At 48.5% G+C, this 6,000-nt stretch overlaps 1 long non-coding RNA gene across 1 annotated transcript in view; it reads right to left on the bottom strand.

Annotated features, from left to right (window-relative positions):
- Nucleotides 1–242: 242 nt before the first annotated feature.
- The window catches only part of LOC127006142 (uncharacterized), a 101,405-nt gene continuing 95,647 nt past the window's right edge, over nucleotides 243–6,000 (bottom strand). The window contains exon 3 of the long non-coding RNA XR_007759099.1: nucleotides 243–361. This is a non-coding gene — a long non-coding RNA (uncharacterized LOC127006142). The remainder of the gene's footprint in view (nucleotides 362–6,000) is intronic.

Here is a 6,000-nt window from a genome sequence, read left to right as displayed (position 1 = left end):
GACATACGGACAGACGGACAAACAGACGGACGGACAGGCGGACAGACACAAGAAGAAACATAAAAACAGCAGTGCAAATCAGGCTGACTTGATGATCTGACGTAATAGAATCCAATTGTACAACACGTTAATACTAAAATCTCTCTCTCTCTCTCTCTCTCTCTCTCTCTCTCTCTCTCTCTTTCCGTTAACGCCACTCTTCCTTTCCTTCTTCTCCTCCCTCCCTGACGCACACAAACACACACGAGGCCAAAAAGAAACAAACTCACCGTGTCTTCCGTGGCAGCGACAGGGACAGAGGACGCGGTGGGCGGGGAAGAGGAGGGAGGACCGAGCCAGCCACAGCCTCAAGCAGAAGACCCTGAAATCAAACACGACTCGAGGTAAGAACACGCAGACAGGCACCGGTTCAACGCACATCATCACCAACACCATCTCACCAACAGCAGCATCCCTTCTTTAAAACACTATACCACCTGCACTGTACACTATATAAGCCCGTGTTCTTAAAGGTATCGGCATCACATCATCACCAACACCATCTCACCAGCAGCATCCCTTCTTTAAAACACTATACCTGCAACGTACACTATATAAGCCCGTGTTCTTAAATGTATCGGCATCTCCGTTCGCCTGTTGGAAAAGCCTCTAGTCGAAGTTGTCTGGGGTATTTGTGGGCCGTTTTGTGTGATCCTAGTGAAAGTTTTACCCGACTTCCGCACCATGAAAGCCACCCGGTTAGTCTTCTCTGTAGCCTTAGAAAATAGTCGTAATGGAGACCCGATACGAATAAGAACATGGACCAAAGTTTCTCCTCCCTCTAACGCTACTCTGCCATCGAAGGGTTAGTATACTCGTACTTCCGCTATATATCCAAAAATTAAAGGAGAGAAACGGTGGTAAATAGGTGCGAATGGGAGGGATGGAATGAGGAAGGAATGTAAGGCAAGGGAAGAGAGAAAGAGAAGGAAAAGAAGGGAAGGGCAGGGTTAAGAAGGGAAGAGTACAGAAAGCAAGGGTAGGGAATGGAAGGAGAGGGACGAGGAAGGGAGGACAAGAGAGGAAAGGCAAGAGAAGAGGAGGAAAGGGAAGGAAAAGAAACGGAAGTAATATAAAGGAAAAGGAAGGAAGGGAAGGGAAGGGAAAGGAAGGGAAGGGAAAAAAAAGGGAAGGGAAGGGAAGGGAAGGAATGGAAAGAATAGGGAAGGGAAGGGAAGGAATGGAAAGGAAAGGAAAGGGAAGGGAAGGGAAGGGAAGGGAAGGAAAGAAAAGGGAAGGGAAGGGAAGGAAAGAAAAGGGAAGGGAAGGGAAGGAATGGAAAGGAAAAGAAAGGGAAGGGAAGGGAAGGAAAGGAAAGAAAAGGGACAGGAAAGTAAAGGAAAGGAAAGGAAGAGAAGGTAAGGGAAGGGGTGAATCTAAGATGAAAGGTAAGGAAAGGGAAGAAAAAGTAGAGAAGGAAAGTGAAGGGAATAGAAAGGACAAAAAAAAAAGAAAGGATGAAAAGAGACAGGAAGAGAAGGTGAAAGGTATAAAGGAAGGGGAGACGAAAAGATCAGAAAAGAAAATCAAAGGGAAAAGATGGCAAGCGACAGAAAGGAAAGGGCAGGGAGAGGAAAGGGAGAGTCCAACAAGGCTAGTGAGGAGAGGCCATGGGGGGGGGGGGGGGATGAGGCCCTGCAGCGACACCTAACACAGATTTATCGTCGCTACACGCCCATAACGTTCCGGTCTCGATATTCACGAAGGAGTTCTCACGGGGGGACAGCTTCCTCCTCCTCTTTCACTGCCCGGCCCCCACGATGCTTGCTGATAAGGGTCTAGGGGAGGGAGGGAGGGAGGGAGAAAGGAGGAGAGAGGGAGGGGAAGGGGGTGGGAGATCTTTGGGGAGATGAGATAAGGAAACCAAGGGGTGTGAGGTAGGGAAGGGGTGTGAGGGAGGGAAGGGGTGTGAGGGAGGGAAGGGGTGTGAGGGAAGGAAGGGGTTTGAGGAAAGGAAGGACCCGGTGACAAGAGCCCAGGGGAGGGGAGAGCCATGGGAGAGAGAGAAAGGAGAAAGGAAGGGAGGGGAAGGGGGGAGATGAGATAAGGAAGCCAAAGGGTGTGAGGAGGTGAAAGGGGTGTGAGGTGGGGTGAAGGGGTGCGGGTGGTCGGTGGCGAGGCGTCCCCGGAACACCAACAACAGTGAACTACATGATGGGCTTCCGGTGGGGCCATTAATCTGTGCCCCGGCCTGACCTGACCCCCCGCCGCCCCCGCGCTGACTGATTGACTGACTGACTGATCCCTCGACCTCCCGCCGGCGCCCTAAACACGCAGGGGGTGATAACATCGGGGAGGGGAGGAGACGGAAGGGGAGAAAGGAAGGTCGGTTCACCCCTTCTGTTCGGCGAGGGAAAGCTATGTGTCAGTCGATTCTTCCTGTCGATTCGTATCAAGTGTTTTCCTTCCGACGTGCCCCCCATCCCCACCCCACCCCACCAGCGCCCCCTACCGCCAGCACCGCCACCCCCGCCACTGCTGCCGCCCCCTAACGCCACTATCGCCTCCGCCGCCGTCTCTGCCACCCCCGCCACTGCCATGCCTTGTCACGCGGCCTACAGCACGAGGACCTGCAACTGATGTTTCTTTGGCGACACCTGGTTGTGGTTTGCCTCTTCCCCCTTTTCCTCTTCTTTCTCCTCTTTCCCCTTCTCTTCCGTTTTTCTTTCTATCCTCTTTTTCTTCCTCTTCTTCTCTCTCCCTCCTCTTCCTCCTTTTCCTCATCTTTCTCCTCTTTCCCCTTCTCTTCCGTTTTTCTTTCTATCCTCTTCTTCCTCCTCTTCCTCCTTTTCCTCATCTTTCTCCTCTTTCCCCTTCTCTTCCGTTTTTCTTCCTATCCTCTTCTTCCTCCTCTTCTTCTCTCTACTTCCTCCTCCTCCTCCTCCTCCTTCTCCTCCTCCTCCTCCTCCTCTTGTGCCATTGATATATCAGCATACATATCAGCAGAAGCTTTTTCCCCATCAGAGTCATTCGTCACTGGAACAACCAAGCTGCAGGAAAAAAAAATAATGCAAGAACGGTCAACTCTCAAAAGACTCATTGACCTTTACTTTCTTAGGTCAGGAGTGAATTGAAAGGTCCCGGACGTTCATAAACCAAGTGTTTTGATCTGTTCCAAAGGTTCATGACGCGCCCGACGAAACGATTAAATCCCTAAGCAGGCAGCCTCGTCTCAAGCCAACACGCTTTTCTGTTTCCTACTCTTCCAATGTCCATGTTTATTCCTCCTCCTCCTCCTCCTCCTCCTCCTTCACTAGAGACTGCTATGAAGACACTCCTCGCCTTGCCTCAACCCAACGTTCCTCCTTCCATGTGACAAACGAAGGACACAGAACAGGTGAAGAAAGACAAGGGAGGTGCATGGCTATTCTTCAGAGCCAGGAAAATAAAGGAAGCCGGGTATTAAGATGTACAGATGCATACAAACATACACACATACACACATATATACATAAATACAAACATACACATGCGCGCAATTATACACCCATTATCAAGGCATCATTTCCATCTGCAACAAAAAGGTGAGGAGAGATTGATATTAAGATGTAGGTAAAAAAAAATCTGTGAAACTTTAAAGATGATTATAATGTAAGAAAGGATGAGAGAGAGAGAGAGAGAGAGAGAGAGAGAGAGAGAGAGAGAGAGAGAGAGAGAGAGAGAGAGAGAGAGAGAGAGAGAGAGAGAGAGAGAGAGAGAGAGAGAGAAACCCCTCCCCACTTAACAACTCTGCAGCATGACAACCCGTTTCAGTACCTCCTCCATCTTCTCTCAGCACTCCGGATGCGCATCAAAAGGTAATAAAAAATAAACAAAAACACCGCCAGCCCATTAAGAGGGAGCGACAAATGGCCTTCTTCCGTCGCAGTGTTTTCATTAGCCGCTGTCCTCTTTCATCCTCGCATCCTTCTTAATTGAACTCTAAGCTTCCAGAGGACTAGGAGGAGCACGTGCTGGCTGGGGAAGATAAGAACTGTGTTAGCCTTGCAATCTCTCCCTCTCTTCCCACCCTCATGAGCTGCTTGTCTAAGAGGATAAAGTATGATAGAATAAGCTAAGAAAATAGTGTATGATATGTGGATGACAAGAGAACACCAAACGGAGGAACTAGACCGACTGAATAGAGAAACAAGATAGGGAAGCGCCGTTGCAAAGACTATGCTTCCCGACCATCACCTGAACTTGAACCTGATGGGGCATAAGGTATAGCTACGCGTGGCCTCAGTGCTCATCCCCGTCGCACCAAGTTAAAGCTATGACCAATTAGATGTGTTTTTTCTCGTGAAGTAGATGATAATTTGGTGAATCGGTTTGTGTGGTTGTCTGATCCTTCCTGTCACCAGTTGCTTGGTTAGGTTAATGAGGTAGATTTGTTTATTTATTATTCGTTAAGTGTTTAGAGTTAGTAGTTAGACGTAGATAAATGGATATGTATTAACTTTCTCCCCTTTTCCTTCTCTCTCTCCTTCCTTCACGCACTCTTCCCACTTTTGTCTCATCTCCCTCCCCACTCTCCCTAACCTTCCCCTTTCTTTCCTTCCCTTTCTCCCTCTCTCCTTCTCTCTCATTCTTCCTTCACGCACTCTCTCCCCACTTGTCTCATCTCCCTCCCCACTCTCCCTAACCTTCCCCTTCCTTTCCTTCCCTTTCTCCCCCTCTCCTTCTCTCTCATTCTTCCTTCACGCACTCTCTCCCCACTTGTCTCATCTCCCTCCCCACTCTCCCTAACCTTCCCTTCCAAACCTTCAGCTTCCTTTCCTTCCCTTTCTCCCCCTCTCCTTCCCTTTCATTCTTCCTTCACGCACTCTCCCCACTTTTGTCTCATCTCCCTCCCCACTCTCCCTAACCTTCCCCTCCTTTCCTTCCCTTTCTCTTCATCTCTATAATTCTCCCTGCACCCGTACTCTCCCTCCCTATTTCTACTGTCTCTTCTCCCTTCCCTCTCTCCTTCACTTCCCTTTCTCTCCCTCTCCTTCTCTCCAATTCTCTCTGTACCCACTTTCTCTTTCTCTCCCTTCCTCTCATTCTTTCTGCACCCACTCTCTCCATACTTCCTCTACCTCATCTCCCTTTCCTTTCTCCATATTTCAGACCAGTAATTCACTCAAAACTTCAATTGTTCATGTAAGTTTTAATCATACTTTTTACTCGTCAAGTTCATGCAGTTCCATAAATAGCTCGCTAATTACATAGATACCCAGACACATACAGTCATATCGCCAGTTAGTTGATTAGCGTATACCATCCATCCTTTCCGCCAGTCATTCAAGTGTAGCATCTCTTCATTCATTCGCCTCTTCAACAGTCATCCAGTTTAACAGCCAGTCACTTTTTCACCAAGTCATCCAATCAATTAGCGTTGCATCTGCTCATCCATTCCCTTCCCCAACAGTACTCTAGCCATACAGTTAATCATCCTCTCACCCATTCACGCTGTCAGCCAGTTAGTCAGTCACCCCGACAGTCAGTTACCCGCTGACGCTCGACTATTAATCTCTGAGGCGGGAATTACAGCTCAGCGTCCCGTCCTGACTCTCCACACTCAGCTCCTAAAATCTTCTCCCTCTCCTCCTCCTCCTTTTCCTTTTTTTCTTCCTTTCGTCTCCACCACCACCACCACCACCACTATCATCACCACCACCACCACCACCACCATCATCATTATTATCTCCTCCCCACTTATCTTTCCTTGCATCTTTCTCTTTTCTACCTTCATTTCTTTTCCATCTCTATCTTTCACTCTGTTCCCCTCAAGAATCCCACATTCATCTCTTCTCGTTCTCTCTTTTTATCTTTCGTTTCCTTTTCTTTTCTCTCCTTTCCTCTCCTCTCCTCTCCTCTCCTTTCCTTTCCTTTCCTATCCTCTCATCTCCTTTCCATTCCATTCCTTTTCTTTCCTCTCCTTTCCTTTCCAATCCTTTCCTCTTCTCTCCTTTCCATTCTCTTCCTTTACTTTCCTCT

The sequence above is a fragment of the Eriocheir sinensis genome, chromosome 32 (assembly GCF_024679095.1).
Source record: "Eriocheir sinensis breed Jianghai 21 chromosome 32, ASM2467909v1, whole genome shotgun sequence".
NCBI classification, from domain to species: Eukaryota; Metazoa; Arthropoda; class Malacostraca; order Decapoda; family Varunidae; genus Eriocheir; species Eriocheir sinensis.
This window is presented reverse-complemented; position numbering and strand designations above follow the sequence as displayed.